Source organism: Balaenoptera borealis (genome assembly GCF_965194805.1).
Source record: "Balaenoptera borealis genome assembly, chromosome: 20".
Lineage (NCBI taxonomy): Eukaryota > Metazoa > Chordata > Mammalia > Artiodactyla > Balaenopteridae > Balaenoptera > Balaenoptera borealis.
In genome coordinates this window covers 26,199,179-26,209,900 of record NC_138879.1, presented here as the reverse complement: position 1 = coordinate 26,209,900, position 10,722 = coordinate 26,199,179, and the positions used below count along the sequence as shown (strand labels likewise).

The 10,722-nt window shown below is 36.5% G+C and overlaps 1 long non-coding RNA gene across 1 annotated transcript in view; it reads left to right on the top strand.

Annotated features, from left to right (window-relative positions):
* Positions 1-10,722, top strand: part of LOC309619332 — a 53,374-nt gene continuing 42,652 nt past the window's right edge. The window contains exon 1 of the long non-coding RNA XR_014238904.1: positions 1-1,149. This is a non-coding gene — a long non-coding RNA (uncharacterized lncRNA). The remainder of the gene's footprint in view (positions 1,150-10,722) is intronic.

Below are 10,722 nucleotides of genomic sequence, written 5' to 3'. Positions count from 1 at the left end.
TGTTCCTACAAGTCAGACTGCAAAACCTCATGATACTCAGAAAGGACTTGTCTCCGTAGTTGCAAATAGTGAGCTCCAGACTAAAGGCTACTTGGACTCCTACCCAACGAATCTTAAACGCTAGACCTAAAAGAATAAAATGGTTCTGAGTAACTTAATTTCACCCAACACAAAGCACAAGCATTTTACAGGAATATATATATATATATATATATATATATATATATATATAGCACACAATAAACTAAAACTCACAACATCTGGGGTCATACGAAAAATTGCGAAGCATGCAAAGAAGTAGGAAAATATGACCCATACTGAGGAGAAAAGGCAATCAATCAAAACTAACCCATAATCCATACAAATGTTAGAATTGGCAGAAAAGAACATTTAAAAAGTTATTATACATGAAGAAAAGTTATTACAACTGTATTTCATATTTTAAAAAACCCAGACTAAACACTGAAAATGTTAAGTACAGGGATGGAAAATGTAAAACACACCCAAATTGTGCTTCTAGAGATTAAAAACAATGTCTAAATGAAAAAGACATTGAACGAGGCTAATGGCAGATTAGACACTGCAGAAGAAAGGGTCAGTGAACATTAAGGCATAGTAATAGAAACTATCCAAAATGAAACAAAAAGAGTAACAAAACAAAACAACACAAAATGAATACAGCATCAGTGAGTTGTGCAACAACTTCAAGTGACCTAATATATGGGTACTTAGAGTCCATGAAGGAGAGGAGAAATACAAAATTGTGAAGAAATAATAGCCAACACTGTTCCCAATTGGTAAACACTATAAACCCACAAAGTCAAGAAGATCAATGAACTTTAAGCATAAGAAACATGGACAACATTACACCAAGGCACAAAAAATAATCAAATTGCTCAAAACCAGCAATAAAGAGAAATATTTAAAAGCAGCCAGAGGAGAAAACTATACACTACATACAGAGGAACAAAGATAACAATGACAGCAGAATTATTGTTGGAAACAATGTAAAGGAGAACTCAGTGGAATAACATCTTTCAAGTAGTGAATTTAATTCTATCAAGCTAGAATTCTATACCCAGATGTGCCCAAACAAAAGCAAAATGAAGACTATCTCAGACATACAAAAGCTGAAAGAATTCATTACTAGTAGACTTTCAGTATAAGAAATGTTACGAGAAGTATTTTTAAGCAGAAGGAAAATGACACCAGACTGGAATATGGATCTACATAGAAGATTAAGAATACTGGAATTGGGACTTCCCTGGTGGTTCAGTGGTTAAGAATCTTCCTGCCAGTGCAGGGGACACGTGTTCAATCCCTGGTCCGGGAAGATCCCACATGCCATGGAGAAACTAAGCCCGTACGCCACAACTACTGAGGCTGCACTCTAGAGGCTGTATGCCACAACTACTGAAGCCCACGCTCCTAGAGCCTGTGCTCTGCAACAAGAGAAGCCATCTTATGAGAAGCCAGTGCACCGCAACAAAGATTAGCCCCTGCTCGCCACAAATTGAGAAAGTCCATGTGAAGCAACAAACACCCAACACAGCAAAAAAACAAATTGAAAAAAAATACTTAAAAAAATTTTTAAAGGATTTTAGTCATTCAATATAAGTCTCCACCAAAATGGAATTAAATTAGAAATGAACAAATCCGAAAAATCTCCAAATATTTGGAAACTAAAGAACAAACTTCTGAGTAACTTTGTGGTCAAAGAAGAAATCAAAAGCGAAATCAGAAACTATTTTGAACTCACTGAAACTGAAAACATAATATGTCAACATGTGGGATATTTCTAACCCTGTACTCAGCTTCCTCAACTTCCACCTTAAACTGGAAAAACCAGAGCAAATTAATCACAGAGTAAGAGAAGAAAGAACACAATAAAGATCAAAGTAGAAATAAATAAAATGGAAAACAGAAAAATAGTATAGATATTAAAAGGATAATAAGAGAATATTATAGAATACTTTATACCAATAAGTTCAAGATGAAATGGACAAATTCTTTGAAAGACATGCACTACTAAAGTTTATTCAAGAATAAAGATATTAAAGATACTGGATGTGCAGTTTAAAACCTTCCAACAAAGAAAACTTCAGGTCCAGGTGGCTTAACTGATAAATTCTACCAAACACTTAAGGAAAAAAATAATGCCAATTCTACACAAACTCTTCCAGAAAGTTGAAGAGAAGGGAATTCTTCCCAACTTATTTATAAGGCCAACTTTCACTGTATCCAGATTAGACAATGATTTTACAAGAAAACTATAGACCAATATCTCTCATGAACAGAGAGGCAAAAATTCTTAACAAAATTTTAGCATATCAAATCCAATAATATATAAAAAGATGATACACCATGACCAAGTGGGGTTTATCTCAAGAATGAAAGGTTGGTTTAATATTTGAAAATCAATTTACCCAACTTAATACGCTAAACAAGAAAAATCAGGACATCTCTGGTGGGGCAGTAGATAAGCACCACCTGCCAGTACAGGGGACATGGGTTTGAGCCTTGGTCCGGGAAGATCCCACATGCCACAGACCAACTAAGCCTGTGCACCACAACTACTGAGCTTGCGCTCTAGAGACCATGAGCCACAACTACTGAGCCCATGTGGCACAATTAGTGAAGCCTGTTCACCTACAGCCCGTGCTCTGCAACAAGAGAAGCCACCGCATGAGAAGCCTGCATACTACAACGAAGAGTAGTCCCTGCTCGCCACAGCTAGAGAAAGCCTGCGTGCAGCAATGAAGACCCAATGCAGCCAAAAATAAATAAAAAATTAAGAAAAGAGAAGAAGAGAAAAATCACATAATCATTGCAATAGATGCACGAAAAGAATGAAAAAATCTAACATCCATTCCTGATTAAAGAAAAGAACAGCCCTCAGTAGACTAGGAATGGAAGGAGACTTCCTCAACTTGATAAATGACTTCGACAAGAAACCTAACATCATATTTAATGGTGAAGGACAAAGTACTTTCTCTCCAGGATCAGGACAAAGGCAAGGATGTCTGCTCTCATTACTTCTATTTGACATTGCACTGAAGCTTCTAGCCAGTGCAATAGGGCAACAAAAAGAAAAGAGATATTCAGAATGGAAAGGAAGAAGTAAAACTATCTTTATTTGCAGATAACATGATTATGTAGAAAACCTGATAGAATCTACAAAAATGCTACTGGAACTAATAAATGAGTTTATCAAGTTTGCAGGGTACAAGATCAACATACAAAAAGATTAATTTATCTCAACAAACAAGCAGAGATCAAAGTTTTAAAATACTACTTATAATAGAATCAAACATATAAAATACTTAGAATAAATCTGACAAAAGACATAAAAGACTTGCACACTGAAAACTGTAAAATATTGCTGGGGGAAATTAAGGAAGACCTAAATAACTGGAGAGATATAATGTATTCATGGATCAGAAGATTTAATATTGTTAAGACATCAATTCTCCCCAAATTGATTTATAGATCAACATCCCAGTAGGCTTTTCTATAGAAATTGACAAGCTATTTCTAAAATTCATATGGAAATAAAATTTAGAATAACTAAAACAACTTTGAAAAAGAACAAAGTTGAAGAACTAACAGTAACTGATTTCAAGGCCTATGAAGCTACACTTTCAAGACACTGTGATAGTAGTGTATAGATAGACAAAAAGACCAAAGGAACAGAATAGAAAGTTCAGAAGTAGAGAGATGTGGACAACTGAATTTCAGGTTCAAAGGCATTTAAGTGGAGAAGCGATAGTCTTTTCAACAAATGATGCTGGAACAATTGAATATCCAGGTGCAAAAAAAAATGACCATCCATCCAAACGATATACAGAAATGAACTCAAATTGGTTTAAATATCTAAATGTAAAACATAAAACTAAAAAACATAAAACTATGAAACTTCTAGAACAAAACAGGTGAAAAATTTTATGACCTTGAGTTAGGCAAGATTTCGTAGATACAACACCAAAAGCATAATCCATAAAAGAAAAAAATAGATAAATTAGACACCATCAAAATTAAGAATTTCTGCCCTGCAAAAGACACTCCTGAGAGAATGAAAAGATGAGTCACAGAATGGGAGGAAATACTTAGCAACTTACATATTGGATAAAGGACTAATTTCCAGAATATATAAAGAACTCTCAAAACTCCAGAAAAATATAGATTAAAGATTCAAAGATATACAGATGGAAAATAAGCATATGAAAAGATGTTTGTCATGATTAATCATTAGGGATGCTACAGTGAGATACAACTACACACCTATTAAACTATGTCAAATTGAAAATACTGAGCAGAGCAAGACTTGGCTGCAAAGTGAAGAAAATGCAACTCTCATAAAATGCTGGTAGAGATGTAAAATGATCAAACCACTATGGAAAATAGGTATTTTTTAAAAACTTAAACATACACTTACCAATGATCCAGCCATTCTACTTGCAGGTATTTACCCAAGAGAAATGGAAGTATACCTCCATACAAAGACCTGTACACAAATATTCATAGCAACTTTATCTGTAATAGACAAAGACTGAAACAACTCAAATGTCCATCAATGGTGAATAGATAAATGGTGGTACATCCGTATAATGGAATACTATTCAGCAATAAACAGAAATGAATTACTGATATATACAACAATATGGATGAAGATTAAAATAATCATGCTGAGTAGGAAGCCAGTTAGAAAAAAGTATACACTGTATGATACCATTTACATAAAATTCTAGAAAATGCAAACAAAAAGCAGATCAAAGGTTGCATGGCGATTGGGAAGGGCAAGGAACGATGGGAAGGAAGAATTACAAAGAGACATTAACAAACTTTCTGAGATGATGGACATTTTGATTTTGGTGATGTCTTCATGGTGTGTATGTATGTGTGTGTGTAAACACAGATTATTGTATGTCAATTATACCTCAAAAAGATGTTAAAAGAAATGATATTATATGAGAGAGACAATTGGGGAAATTTGAATAGCAACTCTTTATTAGGTAATATTATTGTGTAGGAATTTAATTTCTTCAATACTGTGTGTTAACAGTATTGTAGTTACATAGGGAAATAATTTTTAATATCCAGAGAGGAGGGCATCTAGCTGACAAGAGAGGGATCACAACTGTGGCAGATGCTGTGGGAGGCTGAGGAAGATGAGGCTAGGGCAGTGACCAACAGATGTGACGGCGTGGTGAAGACAGTCATTTGTCAGCTGACCTGACAAAGACGGTTGGAACAGACTGCTAAATGCAGGGCCCTTTCCACCTACTAATCTCATGCAATCCCCTCAACTAGCCTTGGCATAACAGAAAGTTTCTATTAGCTTGCCATATTGGAGGGAGGATGGCACAATTTAAGGTGCAGTAAGTTGTGTAATAAACTGTCACAATAGGATCCTACACAAATAGTTTTTTAAACTGCAAAGAAATGAAACTTGACCCTTCCCTCACAACATATATGAAAATTAACTCAAAATGAATCATAGACCTAAATGTAACTATACAACTTCTGGAAGAAAACATAGGAGAAAATCTTTCTGATTTTGGGTTAGACAATGGGGTCTCAGACAAAGATTTCTTAGATAAGACACAAAAAAGCACAAACCATCTAAGAAAAATTGCTAAGGGACTTCCCTGGTGGTTAAGACTCCGAGTTCCCAATGCAGGGGGTCCGGGTTCAATCTCTGGTCAGGGAACTAGATCACACGTGCCTGCCGCAACTAAGAGTTCGCATGCCACAACTAAGAAGCCCATGAGCCACAACTAAGGAGCCCATCTGCCATAACTAAGACCCAGCACAACCAAATAGATATATTAAATAAATATGAAAAAAAAGAAAAATTACTAAATTAGAGTTTATCAGAAATTTTAAACCTCTAGTCTTCAGAGACAATTTAATACAATGAAGATGAGTCACAATCTGGGAGAAGATATTTACTAAACACATATCTGAGAAAAAGGACTTTTTCCATTGCTTTTTATATAAAGCACTCTTAAAACTCAATATAAATATCCAATTAAAATATGGATTTGAACAGACACTTCACTTAAAAAGATATTTGCACATGAATAGACACTCAACGTCATCAGCTATTACAGAAATGCAAAATGTGGCAAAAACCACGAGATGCAACTACACACTTACTAGAAAGTTTAAGTTTTTAAAAAACAAATATAATGATCAGTTGAAGATGTGAAGCAACTGCAACTCTCATAGACTGATAGTGGGTCAGCAAAATGGCACAGGCACTTTAGAAAACAGTTTAGCAGTTTCGTAAAAAGTTAAATATGGAGTGCTGAAGCATGCTGTGCGCTAAGCCGAAGGGCCGGGAACAGCCACCTAGCACGGGAAACTCTGGTCTGAAGACTGCAAGGTGCAAGGCCTCTGAACTCGGCACCCTATGAGCAAGTGAAACTACACTCAGCACAAAGGAAAAAAAAAAAGACTCTGGCCTCCTTGGAGAGCAAGCATCAGGTGCAGTCCCTCCCGTCCAATTCTTGAACAGTGGACACATTGTTTCAAAGGCACTGATGACTTCTTGACACTTCAGTGGCTGGCCAGATATGTAGTTGGATCACACCCTGAGGTTACCTTGGCTTTCTGTACAGCCGTGTGGATGAAAGGCTCTTGGTGCTCCAGCCAGGCATCAGGGCTGTGCCTCTGAGGTGGGAGAGCCAAATTCAGGACACTGGTCCACAAGAGACCTCCCAGCTCCATGTAATACCAAACGGCAAAAATCTCTCAGAGATCTCCATCTCAACATCAAGACCCAGCTTCACTCAACGACCAGCAAGCTACAGTGCTGGACACCCTATGCCAAACAACTAGCAAGACAGGAACACAGCCCCATCCATTAGCAGAGAGGCTGCCTAAAATCATAATAAGGCCACAGATACCCCAAAACACACCACCAGACGTGGACGTGCCCACCAGAAAGACAAGATCCAACAGAACACAGGCACTACTCCCCTCCACCAGGAAGCCTATACAACCCACTGAACCAACCTTAGCCACTGGGGACAGATACCAAAAACAACGGAAACTACAAACCTGCAGCCTGTGAAAAGGAGACCCCAAACACAGTAAGATAAGCAAAATGAGACGACAGAAGAACACACAGCAGATGAAGGAGCAGGGTGAAAACACATCAGACCTAACAAATGAAGAGGAAATAGGCAGTCTACCTGAAAAAGAATTCAGAATAATGATAGTAAGGATGATCCAAAATCTTGGAAATAGAATAGAGAAAATGCAAGAAACATTTAACAAGGACCTATAAGAACTAAAGAGGAACCAAGCAATGATGAAAACCACAATAAATGAAATTAAAAATACTCTAGATGGGATCAATAGCAGAATAACTGAGGCAGAAGAACGGATAAGTGACCTGGAAGATAAAATGGTGGAAATAAAGAGCAGAGCAGGATAAAGAAAAAAGAATGAAAAGAACTGAGGACAGTCTCAGAGACCTCTGGGACAACATTAAACGCACCAACATTCGAATTATAGGGGTCCCAGAAGAAGAAGAGAAAAAGAAAGGGACTGAGAAAATATTTGAAGAGATTATAGTTGAAAATTTCCCTAATATGGGAAAGGAAATAGTTAATCAAGTCCTGGAAGCACAGAGAGTCCCATACAGGATAAATCCAAGGAGAAACACGCCAAGACACATATTAATCAAACTGTCAAAAATTAAATATAAAGAAAACATATTAAAAGCAGCAAGGGAAAAACAACAAATAACACACAAGGGAATCCCCATAAGTTTAACATCTGATCTTTCAGCAGAAACTCTTCAAGCCAGAAGGGAGTGGCAGGATATACTTAAAGGGATAAAGGAGAAAAACCTACAACCAAGATTACTCTACCCAGCAAGGATCTCATTCAGATTTGATGGAGAAATTAAAACCTTTACAGACAAGCAAAAGCTGAGAGAGTTCAGCACCACAAAATCAGCTTTACAACAAAGGCTAAAGGAACTTCTCCAGGCAAGAAACAAAAGAGAAGGAAAACAGCTACAATAACAAACCCAAAACATTTAAGAAAATGGGAATAGGAACAGACATATCGATAATTACCTTGAATGTAAATGGATTAAATGCTCCCACCAAAAGACACAGACTGGCTGAATGGATATAAAAACAAGACCCATATATATGCTGCCTACAAGAGACCCACTTCAGACCAAGAGACACATACAGACTGAAAGTGAGGGGATGGAAAAAGATATTCCATGCAAATGGAAATCAAAAGAAAGCTGGAGTAGCAATTCTCATATCAGACAAAATAGACTTTAAAATAAAGACTATTACAAGAGACAAAGAAGGACACTATATAATGATCAAGGGATCGATCCAAGAGGAAGGTATAACAATTGTAAATATTTATGCACCCAACATAGGAGCACCTCAATATATAAGGCAAATACTAACAGCCATAAAAGGGGAGATCGACAGCAACACAATCATACTAGGGGACTTTAACACCCCACTTTCACCAATGGACAGATCATCCAAAATGAAAATAAATAAGGAAACACAAGCTTTAAATGATACATTAAACAAGATGGACTTAATTGATATTTATAGGACATTCCACCCAAAAACAACAGAATACACATTTTTCCCAAGTGCTCATGGAACATTCTCCAGGATAGATCATATCTTGGGTCACAAATCAAGCCTTGGTAAATTTAAGAAAATTGAAATCGTATCAAGTATCTTTTCCGACCACAATGCTATGAGACTAGATATCAATTACAGGAAAAGATCTGTAAAAAATACAAACACATGGAGGCTACACAATACACTATTTAATAACGAAGTGATCACTGAAGAAATCAAAGGGGAAATCAAAAAATATCTAGAAACAAATGACAATGGAGACACGATGACCCAAAACCTATGGGACGCAGCAAAAGCAGTGCTAAGAGGGAAGTTTATAGCAATACAAGCCTACCTCAAGAAACAGGAAACATCTCGAATAAACAACCTAACCATGCACCTAAAGCAATTAGAGAAAGAAGAACAAAAACACCCCAAAGCTAGCAGAAGGAAAGAAATCATAAAGATCAGATCAGAAATAAATGAAAAAGAAATGAAGGAAACAATAGCAAAAATCAATGAAACTAAAAGCTGGTTCTTTGAGAAGATAAACCAAATTGATAAACCATTAGCCAGACTCATCAAGAGAAAAAGGGAGAAGACTCAAATCAATAGAATTAGAAATGAAAAAGGAGAAGTAACCACTGACACTGCAGAAATACAAATGATCATGAGAGATTACTACAAGCAACACTATGCCAATAAAATTAACAACCTGGAAGAAATGGACAAATTCTTAGAAATGCACAAACTGCCGAGACTAAACCAGGAAGAAATAGAAAATATGAACAGACCAATCACAAGCACTGAAATTGAAACTGTGATTAAAAACCTTCCAACAAACAAAAGCCCAGGACCAGATGGCTTCACAGGTGAATTCTATCAAACATTTAGAGAAGAGCTAACACCTATCCTTCTCAAACTCTTCCAAAATATTGCAGAGGGAGGAACACTCCCAAACTCATTCTATGAGGCTACCATCACCCTGATACCAAAACCAGACAAAGATGTCACAAAGAAAGAAAACCACAGGCCAATATCACTGATGAACATAGATGCAAAAATCCTCAACAAAGTACTCGCAAACAGAATCCAACAGCACATTAAAAGGATCATACACCATGATCAAGTGGGGTTTATCCCAGGAATGCAAGGATTCTTCAATATACGTAAATCAATCAATGTGATACACCATATTAACAAATTGAAGGAGAAAAACCATATGATCATCTCAATAGATGCAGAGAAAGCTTTCGACAAAATTCAACACCCATTTATGATAAAAGCCCTGCAGAAAGTAGGCATAGAGGGAACTTTCCTCAACATAATAAAGGCCATATATGACAAACCCACAGCCAACATTGTCCTCAATGGTGAAAAACTGAAACCATTTCCACTAAGATCAGGAACAAGACAAGGTTGCTCACTTTCACCATTATTATTCAACATAGTTTTGGAAGTGTTAGCCACAGCAATCAGAGAAGAAAAAGAAATAAAAGGAATCCAAATCGGTAAAGAAGAAGTAAAGCTGTCACTGTTTGCAGATGACATACTATACATAGAGAATCCTAAAGATGCTACCAGAAAACTCCTAGAGCTAATTAATGAATTTGGTAAAGTAGCAGGATACAAAATTAATGCACAGAAATCTCTTGCATTTCTATACACTAATGATGAAAAATCTGAAAGTGAAATTAAGAAAACACTCCCGTTTACCATTGCAACAAAAAGAATAAAATATCTAGGAATAAACCTACCTAAGGAGACAAAAGACCTGTATGCAGAAAATTATAAGACACTGATGAAAGAAATTAAAGATGATACAAATAGATGGAAAGATATACCATGTTCCTGGATTGGAAGAATCAACATTGTGAAAATGACTCTACTACCCAAAGCAATCTACAGATTCAATGCAATCCCTATCAAACTACCACTGGCATTTTTCACAGAACTAGAACAAAAAATTTCACAATTTGTATGGAAACACAAAAGACCCCGAATAGCCAAAGCAATCTTGAGAACGAAAAATGGAGCTGGGGGAATCAGGCTCCCTGACTTCAGACTATATTACAAAGCTACAGTAATCAAGACAGTTTGGTAC